At 38.6% G+C, this 15,780-nt stretch overlaps 1 long non-coding RNA gene across 1 annotated transcript; it reads left to right on the top strand.

Moving 5' to 3' along the window:
- The first annotated feature begins 1,256 nt into the window (after positions 1-1,256).
- LOC120323872 lies at positions 1,257-15,704 on the top strand. Its single transcript, XR_005564786.1, has 3 exons — positions 1,257-1,553; positions 12,555-12,698; positions 13,526-15,704. It is a non-coding gene; the product is annotated as an uncharacterized LOC120323872 (long non-coding RNA).
- Positions 15,705-15,780: the final 76 nt, after the last annotated feature.

Raw genomic sequence — 15,780 nt, 5'->3', positions numbered from 1 at the left:
GCTGCCCAGCAGAAAAGGACCTGGGGGTGCTGGTTAAACAGCAGCTGAATGTGAGCCAGCGGTGCGCCCAGGTGGCCAAGAAGGCCAGTGGCATCCTGGCCTGTATCAGCAATAGTGTGGCCAGCAGGACCAGGGCAGTGATCATCCCACTGTACTCAGCACTGGTGAGGCCTCACCTCAAATCCTGTGTTCAGTTTTGGGCCCCTCACTCGAAGAAAGACACTGAGATGCTGCAGCAAGTCCAGAGAAGGACAACAAAGCTGGTGAAAGGTCTGCAGCACAAACTCCGCAATGAGGGAGCTGGGGTTGTTTACCATGGAGAAAAGGAGGCTTAGGAGTGACCTTATCGCTCTCTGCAACTACCTGAAAGGAGGTTGTAGCAGGTGGCAAGTTGGCCTCTTCTCCCACGTAACAAGCAACAGGACAAAAGAAGGTGTACACAAGTTGCTCCAGAGGAGGTTTAGCTTGGATATTTGGAAAAATTTCTTTACAGAAAGGGTTGTCAAGCATGGACCAGTTTGCCCAGAAAGTAGTTGAGTCACCATCCCTGGAAGTATTTAGAAGACGTAGATATGGCACTTAGGGAGGAACATGTTTTAGTGGTGGACTGGGCAGCATTATGACTCAATGATCTTAAAAGTCTTTTCCAATATGGATGACTCTATGATTCTGGAGGTGTGCTTGACATCACCAGGGAGCAGCTCAGGGAGAGAAAGACTAGTGACTTGTCCTGCTATTTATGTCAGGACATAAATAGCTACACACAGGGAAAAACACAATTTGCGTTTAGATTCTTGAATTGCCCACTTTTTCTGCCTGAGATAAATACTCACTTGCAACTGTGTAAGTGGAACTGAGGAGTTTGCAAAGACAGTGGGTTTTAAAAAACAGTAACTTTGAATCAAATATCAAGTACCCTGAGGCATATAATTCTGCTTTCAGCCATGAGTTTTTAGGTAAAGCACGTTAAAACTGGAAGTTTGCAATTTGGGGTGTGTGTTGCTCTCTGTTTACAAAGTACGTACACAAAACTCTCTCTCTTTGAATACAGTTGGGACAAACAACATGCAACGGTTTCTTTGTTCATAAAATCAAATCTCTTTTAAGCCAGCATTCTGGCCAAAATTAGAACATTGTTTCCCACTCTAGATTTTTTTCCAGGACTATGCATATTGCTGGTACTTCCTTGGCTGGCTCTTTTTCGACTGTATTTTTGTTAAGTTCATGTCACACTCACACAAATGCATCCTTATGATCTAGTCGGTGCTTGCAGAATATCCCGGAGAAAGCTTTTTTGGCTGGTACATACCAGGCTTTCCTCAGGACATCGCTGATTTGTGACTTGGGTAGCAGTTTCTATTGTTTCATTTGTTGCTAAATAAAAAGGTATTGAATAATTTTCTTCCAGACTAGAAGCGTTGTATTCACTTGAAGGAAACCAATGCAGGAGTTCAACTGGCAACGTGATGGAAATTGAGAAATTAATTTGAACTATAAAGAAGTAGGCATGTAAAGTGGAGCATTCTTACAGATTTAGATTATTAAGTGCTCAGGTACTGTGAATTTGATTTAAGTTCCCTTTGAATTTGAATTAGACTACATAAAAATTTAATTCTTAAAAACAGTACACAAAAAGGTTAAATGCAGCTTTCCTTAGCACTTTTTATAATCAATTTTGTTTCACAACTCTGAAGGTCACATTGTATGTCTAAACTTCCCTGACTCCTTCCATGAAATGAAATACGTCTGGTCAGTATAATATTAATATATACTGACATGCTTGAAGTAGTACGTAATAGACATTCAGCATTGTCCTGAAAAATTACTCCAGCTGATGATATACAAAACAGAAGGTATAACAATGTGATCCCTCTGCCAAAATTGCTCTTAGCAGCAGTGGTTTTCAGATGCGAATCAAGAACACTGTGATTTAGTAAATGTTTTGCTGCTTGGAAGTGTGTCATATCCCTAGCTAGCCCATTTTGGGAATCAAATAGGAGAGTTAGTTAATTCATCAATGGGAAAGGGGCATGAGCAAGCTGGTTTGTTGGTCCTAAAGCCACCTGAAATCCACTTTATTGAGAGTGAAAATTTGATATTTGTTTTATTGGTAGTGTCGCTGAAGAGTAATATGAAAGATTGCCTTAGAAAAATGCTTTCTGAGCTGGAGCTTTTCTAGGATCCCCTTTTAGCAAATGGAAGGCAGTAATTGTCTCAGCCTCCAAATCTACTCTCTCAGTTCTTGTGACGCATCAGCAGAGAATACAGACATATACATCACTTTCTCTGCTGGCTGTGCAAGAAGACTGGCTTCCTCGTGAGCAGCCAGCTCACCTAGGTAAAAGTTTATAGCATATATACCAGCTTCTTGTTCACAATATGTTTCAGTATAAAGCAAATCTGAGTCACATGTTACACTAGCAAATGGAAAGTCAGTTTCTATCAGGTGCCCAGAAGCATTAACAACTCATGTTATTTATGTAATATCATCTAATGATATCAAGTAATATTTTGGTTTCAGAAAAGATTCCAAAATGCAATCTGAATCTTTTCTGATTTAAAACCCTTTCTGACTGCAGAAATTTTCACTGAAAAGAGTACAGCTTTGCAGGACAGAAATAGGTTGATTTGAAACAGTTTTTTCTGACAGGAGTTACTCAGAAAGCATTTTTCAGTTTTCCTGACCTTATAAAAACTTCAGCTGTTCTCTAAAACTGGAAAGCTGTGATGGTTACATATGCAGTACTGTGTTCCTTTGACTTTTCCCCTTCCTTTAAAATGTAAATCCATGGCAGATCCTCCTATTTGTTTATCTTTCACAGTACAGAGCCATGCACATTTCTTGTCCTATACAAATGATTAATAATGTCATGACTTTTAAGCCACTGACTATGAAGAAACACTTTGCTTCTTACCCTCTGCTTCATAATTTGAAGTCTCCCACCCCCATCCATGACACACAGGCCTGTCATTCTCTTTCACTGTCATTTCCTTCTATTTTATCTGAGTGTTTCAGAGTTTTCCCCAGGAAATTCTTTTCTACTCATTTTTAGTGCTTTTAAGGGAGCAAACAAGATGAAAGCTTAAGAAAAAAAATGTTGTCTTTCTGGACATTGTAAATATAGCTGATGTTTCCCTTTCTGCAACTATGTGGGATGCAATCTGAGAACTACTAGGGTAAATAGCAATTACTGAAGCCTTGGTTTCACAGCACAGCAGACACTGCTGAAACTGAGTGTGTTTTTAAATCACTTAAAAAGCATCACAGAATCGGAGAAACAGAATAAGAGATTTCAATAGATATCTAATACTTATTTGCTCCTCTCAAAAGCAAGTAATGTAAAACGTTTAACTACTTGTTGATTCTTATTAGTACCTACCTTTGAACCCAGGAATATAACTGGATTGCCCTCTTATGCTATAAACCAGGAATAACTCATTTAATATTGGATTGTTCTTCCATGGGAGGCTATTAATGAGACTCCAGTAAAACAGAGGATAATAGTTTACTTTTCTCTAGCTACTTTTGTGCAACAAGCAACATGCAGATGGTAAAATGTCTCTCCACATGTTTTACTGGCACCAACAGCCTCTGTGCAGACAATTTACTGAACACTGCCTTTCAAAATCCCCATCTGATAAACTAATGTCATGGTGAAAAAAAGAAAATACTGTAGTAATCAGGAATTCCTTCACCATCACTTAGGTCTTCTTAAAACATGGTAATTAGCCTAATAAGCAGGAAAAATTGAGAAATAGGAATTCCCTTTGTTACCATGGAAACTACTAGTTGTCTGACTGACAAAGGAATATAGATTTGTTGTATTAATAACTTCAGCAGCTGAAGAGGACACAGTATTTATAGAATTGGAGAATCACAGGGCAAATGAGGTTGAAAGGGACCTCTGGAGGTCATCTAGTCCAACATTTTGTTCAAAATGGGTCCAACTAGATCAGGTGGTTGAGGATGTTGATCAGTTGAGTTTTGAGTATCTCCCAAGGACAAAGACTCCACCATCTCTCAGGGAAATCTGTTCCAGTGCAATGCAAATTTTCCAATGAAAATTGTTTCTTATTCCTGTATTCTGATTTGTGCCTGTTCCCTCCAGTCCTGTCACTGCACTTCTAGGAAGGATTTGACTCTGGCTCTATCTGCAACTGCCTCACATCTTCCCTTGACACAGTTGCAGATAGCACTAAAAAACTCTGCAAAGTTAATTTCCAACCACTCATTTCACTCTCTCTATAGAGTTGCAGGAGGTTATTCTCTACCAGGACTTTGGACTTGTCCTTGTTAAACATTTTGAGGCTCCTGATACCTTATTTCTACAGCCTGTTGAGAATTTCAGCTTCCTCTCAGCATGCCCTTCACCGTATCTACTGTCCCCTGGCTAGATATCACTGGCAGGCTTGTTGAGGGTGAGCTTCCTATCATCCAGGTCATTAACAGAGATGTTAAGCAGTATGGGTCCCAGTACTGGTTTTCTGAGGGACACAGTGAGTAACCAGTGAACACCTGGAATTCATACTCATGGTCACACAAACCCTTGAGTCCAGCAATCCTGCCAATTTTCCACCTATTAGACCATCTGCATAACCAATCTCTAGCTCACCAACTTGGGTACTAGGATACTATGAGAGAGCATGTCAAAAGCCTTGCAAACTGTGGTGCAGACATCTCATATTAGGAGTCAGTAGGTTTAGTGGTAGTGACGTTTGAGCTGCTAAAGATTCATTTTGATTTATTGTTTTTTGCCTAGTTATTTTAATTTCTTTTATAGTTTTGATCTTGCTATTCGTATTTAGTTAAAGCTTCTGGTTTCTGTTGTCCATTTGATACAGTACTGTTTGAAAACTCAAAAATCATGTCAAAAGAGGAGGAACAGGAGCCTATGAAAGGAGACCTGCACTGTCTTATGGCTCCTGCTAGTTGGTACAACACAGTTGCTTTTGAGACATATTTTTCAGCCAGAATGCTATTTTTCTTTACTGGCCAGGATCTCTGGCTGTCTGAAGTCTCTGAGAAGGCACTATGTGCTCTCCTCTGAAGAAAAAAAAAAGACAATTTTGTTCTGTGCCTGCAGAGCCAAGATGTGTGATAGATGATGTTGTTTATTCATTGCTGATAAGTAACACTTTGCAAAGACACTATTCAGAAAACAGGTCTTTATTTCAGTTGAAATATGACAAATTTCAATCACAATGAAAACCTCTGCTGATTTCTATGAATTCTCCTATTTGTCCAAAACAGAGACTGATTTTTCTTCATAGAAGACACAAAATCCTTGAGGTAAAAGTCATAAAAAAATTTAGTTTTCACATGAAAACCAGTTTAACCAAAAAATATTTCCAACCTGTCAGCTGAGGGTAGGTGTAGTGAGTCCCTGGAACCTAGTAGAAAATTAAATCCTGTCACTGAAAAGCAAAGATAGAACTAATGACACTTAGGTACCCTTCATATAATGCCCCAAGTCACTCTAAAAATGAATGTCTGCTATCAAGCCACTATTGAAAGTTTTGTTGCAACTATTCAAATACATGTTTCAAGTATATGTTTGAATACCCAGTATAAACTACCACTATTACTATTATTATAATAAAACACATCAAAGGGTGTGGATAGTCTACTTCTTTCCTTACAAATCCCCATAATGAGGAGAGCCACACAGACTTACAAATATTAACATTGTTGTGTGATGTCTCAAATGTCCATATGACCTCGTGGATGCCTGATATGCTCTAACAAATTTCCATTGCATTCTTTCTCACTGTGTTGTTCTTGCTTCCTTGTACCTTGCAGAAAAAGTATCAGAATAGTAACTCCTGTAACATTATCCTTGCATGACATCAGTTTTTGCAAACACCTTATTAACACATATCTAAGTAGTTTCCATTTGAATTTATGTAAACATTTCTTGCTATTCAACTAAAAATCACTTACTTTTGCACCTGTCCCTTCCTCAGTTTAAATAATATACAGATATTTCTCCTTCCTGCTATTGTTCTCCCATATAGGAAAGTAAGAAGATCCACAGTGTGCAACTTGTGAAGGAAATTACATTAATGTATATTGGAAAAGTGCATTAATAATAACTGACTTAGCATGTAGAATAGTCAGTCAATGTGTCTTAATGTCTGTTTGACTCTTAATTGGTGAAGGATGACTATTTATTTTGCATAGCTGCTTTTTCTCAGGGAAACCACCTTCCCTCCAACCACATACAGCAGAGAAGTAATTTTAAGAGGACAAGTTCCAGAAACTTTGTTTTCAAATTATTGGTAGAAAGTGATTGGAATGGTTAAGGTTTTTTGTTGTGGAGTCTAAAGCATCTCTAGTCACCCCTACAGCAAATGCATGGGAGGACACCAGTATCTATCTAGACGAACTGTAGATTTCACATGACACCTCTCTTCATAGTTGAGCATCTCAAATAGGTCGGAAAAATAACATTTTCATACCATGATGTAAGATCTCAGATAGAGCATATGGAACATAATTCCTTCAGTGATGAAACTTTGGTAACAGTGGTCTATTTTTAGTCTTGCTGCAGAGACAAGGTGTGAGAAGAGGTAACTGACTTTCTGACTTTCCATTTAGTGAAGCTAAGTTACAGTTGTATTCACTGAAATGTGTTTATGCAGCATGTGGGCATTTTTCAGACATTTCAGGAGTTTTTCTAGATATAATATTGCTCAGTTAACAGTAGACTTCTGAGAGCCATGGACACCAAACGTGGGGCACCAATACAAAACAGTGTAAGGTATTCAGAATAGAAAAGTCCATCAAGCTTAGTACCTATGATGAGATTTTTTTTTTAATTTAGCAATTTGGTAATGTGTGTACTGTGTAAAGAGTAGAAAATATTTTTAACCACAAAATTCTTCTAACTGTTCTTTTATCCACCACTGTGTAGAGGTGGATGGCTGAAGGTCAGTATAACCCCTGGGCCACCTTTAAAACCATACATAAATAACTTTTAGCATTATTTTGTATTTCCATTACTGCTTGAAACTATTCAAAAAATGCAGTCACTTTGATAGAATTATAGTTTGTGAAGTTCTTAAGAGTTAGTATCCCATACTGTAAATGATAAAGGGCATATTTTTACTGTATTAGTGTCACAGTAAGGTAAATTTTATTTTGTGAACGAAAGTTTTTACACAAAAAGATGTTTCCTCGATGTTACATCTCCTGATAGCTGAAACTAAGGTCATAGCCACATGAAGTTGCAAAAGCAGCGGTGGAGTTTAAGCAGAGCATCTTCTAAGTATGTGCAAATTTATTGTAGTCAGTAGGTGCCTGTTCTATCAGCAAGCGCAGTACAGAATTCAGCAGGTATGTAATACAAATCAAAAGTCATATTTACTTGCAAAGAATCCATAACAGCAATTTTGTCGCACAGGTGTTGAACACAGGGCAGAACCATGTTGAAAATACCTAAAATACGGCAAGTAGTCAGACTTAGGTACTAACAGTGCTAACCAGGTCAATGGCAAACTTGCAGTTGCCCCCCTAATACTTCAGAAACATTAACTATATACTTCTTTACATCTACAGTATGTAAAGAATTAATTTTATTTATGTGTCACACAGTGGACTCAGTAAATTTAAAGTAACTATTTCCCAGATGAAACATTGTTTCCTAGTTATATATGTATATATTTTTAATTTTTTTTTTCAGTAGATGGATAGATTTTGTTCTGTGGAATAGCCAGCACAACTAGCACTACTAGTCTGGGTTCCCAGCTGAAGAATGTTTCTCCTGTGTAGACAGAGTTTGCTCAGACTGGTCACTCTATATTTGACATACAGGATTTTGAGATACAGCTCTTCTTGCAACACCTGGAGAGTTCTTGCTTTGTCTTACCTTCATTTGTCTTCTGCTGCTGCTAATTCAGCATGATGATATCTGTATGGCCAGGTCTGATTCCAGCTGTAAATGCTTTGTAATGTGAGCTGATCTCACATTATTTCATCTACCATGCTTCAAAGTGCACATGCAACTACCTGGTCCGTGAAACAGCAAAATATTCTTCTGTGGATTTGCCCAGTTTCTGTCCATGCTGCTGAAATTTATAGCCTAACACTACAATGTAAAGCTTAAGCACACAAAAGGTTGTTCTATGCCAGAAGAGCAATATCACATTTTTCATTAACAAGAGGAAGTGCACAAAGCACCAGCCAGCTTCAGTGGAGTATGCAAGCAGAACATTTTCTTTTCTCAGCCCTAGGGCCTTTGGCCTCACCAGTTCTTGAACACTTGAATCCATCAGTAAACTTAATTATAGTCTCACCCTACCTTCACACAAAAAGTCACAGGAGGGTTCAGATTTAGCAAGACATCTTTAGCACCATTTTTCTGTAAAAATGGTGAATTCAGAGTCTCAATTTATTCATAAATGTAAAGAAACAAGAAAAAACAAAGAACGGCTACATCTACAAGCAGCAGCAGCTGCACTTGTGAGATCCACAAAAAAAGATTGGTCTATAGCAAAGGTAAAAATTTCTGCCTCCTATCTTACTTGGCAAAGCCTGAGGCAGGTGAGAAAGAGAAAACTGTGCACAGATAAAGATCAATACCGGGAGAACGGCTTCCTTGGCATTCCAAAACAACCTTGCCAATGATGAGGCATAAATCTTACCAAAAAATGTGGGGTTTATTCACTTACACAATGAAGAAAATAAGTTAAATTAGACAAGGCAAACAGTAGCTTTGTGCAATAAATTGTGAATCTACTGTGGGTTTTTCTACACTCCTGGACTTAATTTGTCTCTAGTACTCAAAAAGTACTAGAGACAAGCACTAGTACTCAAAAAGTACTAGAGTGCTCTAGTACTTTTAAAAAATGTCTGATATTCTCAGTTTTATCCTTTCATTTTTACCCTTAAGGTCATTTAGGGAAACAGGAAACATTCTTACTCAATAAGGTTCTCCGTATTGTTTAAACAATAACATTCACTGAGCTGGCCTTAAACCACATTTACAAGGTCTTCAGACTGGGTTCTTGGTGTTGGAATCCAATGGAAAATCCTCTAACAGCAGAAGTAATCAGAGCTCAGATGAAGCGAAGTAACATGCAACTTATTCCAGTGGAGGTCTGGCTTCCATATTTTTCTTGAGTTTTTACAGAAACCCAGGGTCTTCACATATCTGAATGAAGCCTACTGAGATACGGTAATACAAAATTACTTCTGTTTCAAGATATGGTATGTTTCAAGATATGGTATGTTTCATGGAAGTTTTCAGGTTAATTTCCAAGATTTCAGGATCTTTGGATTTAAAAGGCATGTAGGAAAAATTCAAGATCAGATCACTTCCCGTCATCCTTCTACACCTCTATTTCTGGCACAAAGAAGAGTTTACATAGTAAAACAATTTGGTTAAGAACACTTACAGTGGGCATGTGACTTGACTGCCAGGAGCTATATAATTCATTTCACAGCAGGAAGACACCGAGATAACTTGCAGTCAAAGCTGTCAACAACACTTTTACAAAAGGCATCCAGTCTGATGGGCCTCATTTTTGGGACACCTTACGTTGTTTGATTTTTCCGAGATGCCAGACAGTATAGAAAATCTATGTGGAACAGTATCTGAAATTCTGTTCCTAAATTTCCAGAGATGATATCTTAAAAACTGAGGCAGATATCAAAAGCTTGGCTATAAATATATAACTGCTTCTAAAATACATCGAATAATCCCATCACATAAATGTTACTTCTCAGACCCTCAGTCTGTCTAGAAACTGAGGAATCAGGATGGCTAAATTATCTCAGGTAGTCCCAAGGAACAGATTTCAGTTCTCACACGAGTTATTGGTCATGGGCGTAGCAGCATATTGAGAATATATCTCTTCTTGTGCTCAGAATCAGAAAGACATGGCAGTCCCTCACGACAATCACAGGAAATTTTCTAAGGTATTGCATTGCATAGTGGAACTGGCTCAATTATTCAGCATTCAGTAATTTTCTATATGTTTTCTTTTAAAAAATATATTTATTGGAAGCATATTGGGCTATTTAATAGGGTGTCACAGGTGTTGAAGCAGATGGGAAATGTTCTCGGCATAAATTTGGAACCAGATGATTTGTTACTACTCTTCATTTCTTTGATTTGCCCTAAGTCACATCAGGAATTGTGACCACATCCAGGATAGGAAAACAGCTCTGATGAAGTAAACACCCAGTGGTGTGTTTTTCTTCTGACATGGAGAAGCAGGTCTTGCTTTCTCTTCCCCACCACTCTATTTGCACAGGTCTCCTTTCTGAACTTGCAAGTTTAAGGATGGATATATTAAGAAAACAGATGGAAGAACAACTCAGTATGACTCTTAACTTGCAGCTCCCGGGATGTCTACATGAATGTCTAGACTAATTATATGAGCAGTCTTGTTCAAAACACACACTAATGGCCTGACTCACTATTTATAAGAATGATCTTGAAAATTTAAAAGACAAAAACCACATGTGTAAATTATTCCCTGCAGCTAACAGGAAGACTAAGCATTTATGCAAGCAAAATGCTATAATAACATGGATGATAATTGGCAAATTGAGCACAGTGTTAGACCTCTCGGTAAGTTACAGGCAAGTTACAGGATCGAGCAGAACACAATGCAGGGGAAAAAAAAAAATCACACCTGGCTTTATATGTGAGCACAAGAGAGAAGAAACCTGACACCTTGGGACCAGAGAAAACATCTGACTGCTCAGATCTGTGGAGAAAATAAATTATTATTTGGACATCCAAACCTGAGCAAAGGAGAGGAGGCAGCACAGCAAGTCCAATATTGCTCATAAGCTTTAGACACAACACACACTCACACAGGAATAATCAGAGCCATAGTGGGATATTGCTTCTTATTTTGCTGCTATTTTGGCACTGTGAAAAGTCTTTCCTTGATCTGGATATTTCTAGATATGTCATCATGATTTGGCAAGAGCTCTTTAGACAAGTATCTTTGGGAAAAACATCACTAACACCCCAATCCCTAGGACTTAGAGGGAAAAATGGGCTAACTATATAAGCGCTCCATTAAATAACTGACTTGGGAAGTCCTGACTTGGTTCAGGAAGTTATGCATACACTCTAACTCCAAGTAAAAGACATTTAAAAGTAGTTTGTGTAAATATAAAAAGAACATTAATGGAATAAATGGGACTTCAAATTGTGTATTATTTAATTGTAGATTCACCTGTAGCAGAGCGAGACTATTTAGCCAGTACATAAAAAATAGATGTGGGCAGAATAGAATGGTGCTACAAGAGTGAGTTACTTAAAATCATCTCTCAATGCAAGAACACCTCTTTGCTCCACTCCCTGGAGCTCAGAGGATATTTTTAGGCATCCTGGCTTAGGGAGAAAACAATAAAAGCTAGTTACTAGTGCAGGCCCTGATTTGGAGAGGTTTTCAGCCCGTACTTAAAACACACTCATTTTAGGAATAGGTAGGAACAAGAGCTAGCTGTAACCAGGTACGAAGCAAGACAGTTAACTGAAAATATATGTCTCTTAAAATGAATAAAAAATGACAGAACAAGCTTGGTTCCACTAGCAGAAAAGGGAGCTGCACCCATATGGCTACAGTTGCACAGGCAAGGATTTTAATTTCCTTTCTCTGACCTAATGTTTCAGTGCAATTCTCTGCTGATATATAATGAGGGGTGGGACAAGATGACCTCCAGAAAACTCTTCCATTTTAAGTTACTCTACAGTTCTGTGATTAGCTTGCAAGAAACAAAAAAAATCAACCCAAGACACAGGTGTCACTAACATGGTTACAAACACATGTAAACCAAGAAAAATACAAAACTGTCTTTGGCAATGTAAATATGACAAGGCACCACACTTTTTCCATCACATTCTTCAAGATAGCAAACTATTTTGTCTGGATACCCACAGGAGATAAAGACACATGGCAAATCAAGTGAGAAATGCCTTGCAGGCTGACCAGTTGAGCCCATGCAAAAATGTATATGGTGTAAACTTTCAGGTCTGAAATTTGACATGCTGATGTTTTCACCTGTGTGGCTGTCCATAAAGAGCTGCATTAGGGCTACAGCCACCACGGGTTCTTTTCTAAATTCAAGCACACATTTGTCTCAGCATTTTGTGAGGAATTTTTAAAAACTTTTACTTGCCAATGCTTACAGATCTTAAACCCTTCCAAAGGGTAGTAAAAGTGCAGCAGAGCAAATTTTGTGGTCTGAATTTCCCCTGAAAGTACTTAACCACTACAGCTATTTTGTAGATGCATCATCCTTTCTCCATTACAGTTCTCGTTTTCTGTCATTCTGATGTGAGAACTGATAAAGCTTCAAACATAAAGAAGAAGTTCTCAACAATCTCTCTGCCTTTTATTTCTCCTTTTTTTCCCCCCTTCCCTTTACCCCTCCCCAAGTGATGGTACTATAGAGAAGGAGGATGAGAAGTTTCTCAAACTACTTTGTTCATGCTTAACCATTCTTAGCACTTTTTTAATTATGTAAAGTGACTTTGTGAACTGATTCCCTTTCCCGTTCTAACAAGTTATGCTGGACTCTCTGTCTCTAGTTCTGCAGCATATGGTGGCTGAAAGGAGTGCAGAACCACTCTCAAACAGTTAAGTCAGCAGCAAAAACCCCTACTGTTAAAATCCTACCATCCAGAGGAAGGTCCATTTACTGTCACAAAGCTGAAAGAAATGTTACAGCACTAGTAAGTAGTTATAGATGAAATAATTACCACGGAGTTGTTACTTGGTGTGCTGGTTTTGGCTAGTATTGGGCTGTGTTTTGAATTTGTGATGAAGACAGTGTTGATAATATAGAGATGTTTTTGTTATTGCTGAGCAGCACTTACAAAGAGCCAAGACCTTTCCTGCTTTTCATACTGCCACGGTGGTGAGGAGACTGGGGGTGTGTGGGAGACCAGGAGGAGACACAGTTGGGACAGGTGACCCAAAATGTCTAAAGGGATATTCCAGACCATATGACATCATGCTCAGTGTATAAAGGGGGGAGAAGAAGGAGGAGTGGGTGGACACTTAGGGTGATGCCATTTGTCTTCTCCAGTAAGCACTATGCATGATGGCGCCCTGCTCTCTTAGAGAACTGTCTTGGCATTGCTTACCCACGGGAAGCAGTGAATGGATTCCTGTTTTGCTTTGCTTGTGCGAGCAGCTTTTGCTTTCCCTATTAAACTGTCTTTATCTCAGCCCAGGACTTCTTTCTTGCTTTTACTCTTCTGATTCTCTCCCGAATTCCACAGGTGGGGGAGTGATCAAGTGGCTTTGTGGTACTTGGTTGCTGACTGGGGTTAACCATCACACTTGGGAATTCTCGCTGCATTCTCTCAGCTGTTCCAAATGTTATTACTTTTCCATGATTCTTTCCTAAAATTTTCTGTTGAGATTGGTGCAGCCACATCTCCTGCTACAAGACATGTCCTGTTCCGAAAGTAAATGTGATAATCTGCTAGCCTGAATTGCATAGCAGACGCAAGACTGGAGATGGGTAATTTTCTATTTCATTTTGATTTTGCAGTTTCTGCTGGATATGGATGAGGCTCTAATCTCTCTTCAAGCATCTTATATTGGTCAGTTGGACTGAGACTCCACAAACTTCCCTTAACTGCTTTGAAACTGAAAACAATTACCAGCTTACAAGTTAGGGAAACTGCACATGAAAAGTTCCTCTTACAGTTTAGCTAGAATACAAAGCCTTGAAAAGAAAGCCCTTAATGTGAAATAAGAGGACAACATCTTTTTTGGACTAGGTGCTGGAGTGGATGCAGGGGCAGGTTGCTGCGAGCACATATCCCCTTGTGACTCCAGGAACAGAGTCACAGCAGTTCCAGGCAAAAAAGTGTCACATTGCCTGGTCAATGATACCATCAGCCCAGGCAGCTAGGTCAAAGGTTTGTGTTTGACAACAGTGAGTGCACCTTTTTCTTCTTATTCCTGAAGGTAGTGGTTATTACTTGAACATAGAGCTGTGGCTTTTTGTCAAGAAAACTAGAGCAGCCTGCTGGTGAAATGGTGCAAGTGTACACCATTGTCTGCTTTGATATTGTATGTAGAAAGCTGACCCCTTAAATTACTTCAAAGATGGCAAGAAACATGAAGACCATTTCTCTAATGGTCTGTTCTTACTGATATTATGAAAAAAGCTTATTTGAGATGTATGTTTTCCTCTACCCTCGTAAATTGTGAAGTTTCAGAAGACTGATAGCCTTCACAGTCAGCTGTCCGTGAAAACTTTGTACCAGCATCTCAAGCCAAAATAACAGGAGGACTATCATATTCAAATGAACCAGAAAAGGAGAAATAATTCTAGGTCTAACTGGATAATCTTGCAATTAAATATTTGAGTTGAAGGCTGAGGACACTGGTTTTGTCTAGGAGAATCACAGTAGCAATACAATGTTGATCTTATCCCACCGAAAAAGGAATTATATTTGACCATATACCACAGGTCCTGAAAAGAACTGTTGAAAAGACTATTCATGCTCATTTAGGATGTGCACAGGATCATTGCTGATTCTCAAGACCACCTTGTTGTTATTATACCAAGTCTAGCTAAATTCAGTGGTTTCCAGTCTGAAAGGTAGAATTACCAGACTAGCTACCATCATGACTATTTGTGAGCACATGATTGTCATATGATTTGGAAATTTGCACAGTTATATTCTGTACGTCTCCCTATTTTCCATACGGCTGCAAACTTCTAACAAGTCTTTGCTTCATGTTACTTAAACTCCTATAGAAGGTTCATTAAACACATGAAAACTCTTCTTAAGGCCTGGAGCCACTCCTGCAATGACTAAGCCTTTCACCTCCACTTTTATTGTTTTGAAGCAGAAAATTAACTTGGGAGAAGCACAAAGAAAGTGATCCTCCCTCACCAAGACTCAGGATATTTGTGGAAAGAAATATGAAAAACAAAGTATTAACTCATGGAGAAAAGCAGAAGCATCTACAGCAGAGGAATGTCAGGCCTTTAGAGACTGCACAAAATCCAGATCACATCTGAATGTAAAAATGAATGCTTTTACAATTCAAGTCAGTGCCCAACTTTCTCTTAAAGGTAAAGCCTGTATAACTGTCACTGGTGTACAAGAAGAATATCAACACCCTGTCTTCTAGTCATCAATTAGTATTGTTACACAATACTGTAAAAAATGTATTATGATCATGAGTTGTTTCAATAAATGCAGAAAAGTTTCAAATTAAGTTCTGCAAATCTTCAGGTCTGCAGTCATCATCAACCATCACCGACCACTTGAGGCAGCCGACTGTTGCCTGGATTTTCCATTTTAACATGGCATGCATTAAACATAGGGCAGACCACTCATTCTGCCCTGCCTTTACGTAAGTGACACTGCAGGCGAGTTCATCCTTGGAAATAACACTGGCAGCAAAGTATGGTCAAGAAACGCCACCTGCTGTCTCTTGGATCACTGCTCCAAAAAGCTGCTGGGGTGCAAGGACATGCACAAAAATCACATTGTCTTTTACTGGACGAAGAACATTTGAATATGATAAGGAGCAATCCTTTTCCACACAAGAGGTCCCAAAAGAGGCCTCAGATCCTCATCTGAGCTACTTACTACATAAGCAGCACTTCCTACAGAATCTCTTGCAGTGAAACCTAGAGAAAAAAATGTAGCAATTCACTTTTAAATGTAAATGCCTTGGTTTTTTTCCAGATTGTTAAAAAAAAAAAGCCTGTTATTGAATTTAAGAATGTTGAATTCTCTTTTATTTCAAGGTTCATAATTGAAAAAAAAATTATTAAAA

This window comes from Pipra filicauda, unplaced genomic scaffold, assembly GCF_003945595.2.
Source record: "Pipra filicauda isolate LSUMZ 115617 unplaced genomic scaffold, ASM394559v2 scaffold35_size7292922_pilon, whole genome shotgun sequence".
NCBI lineage: Eukaryota > Metazoa > Chordata > Aves > Passeriformes > Pipridae > Pipra > Pipra filicauda.
This window is presented reverse-complemented; position numbering and strand designations above follow the sequence as displayed.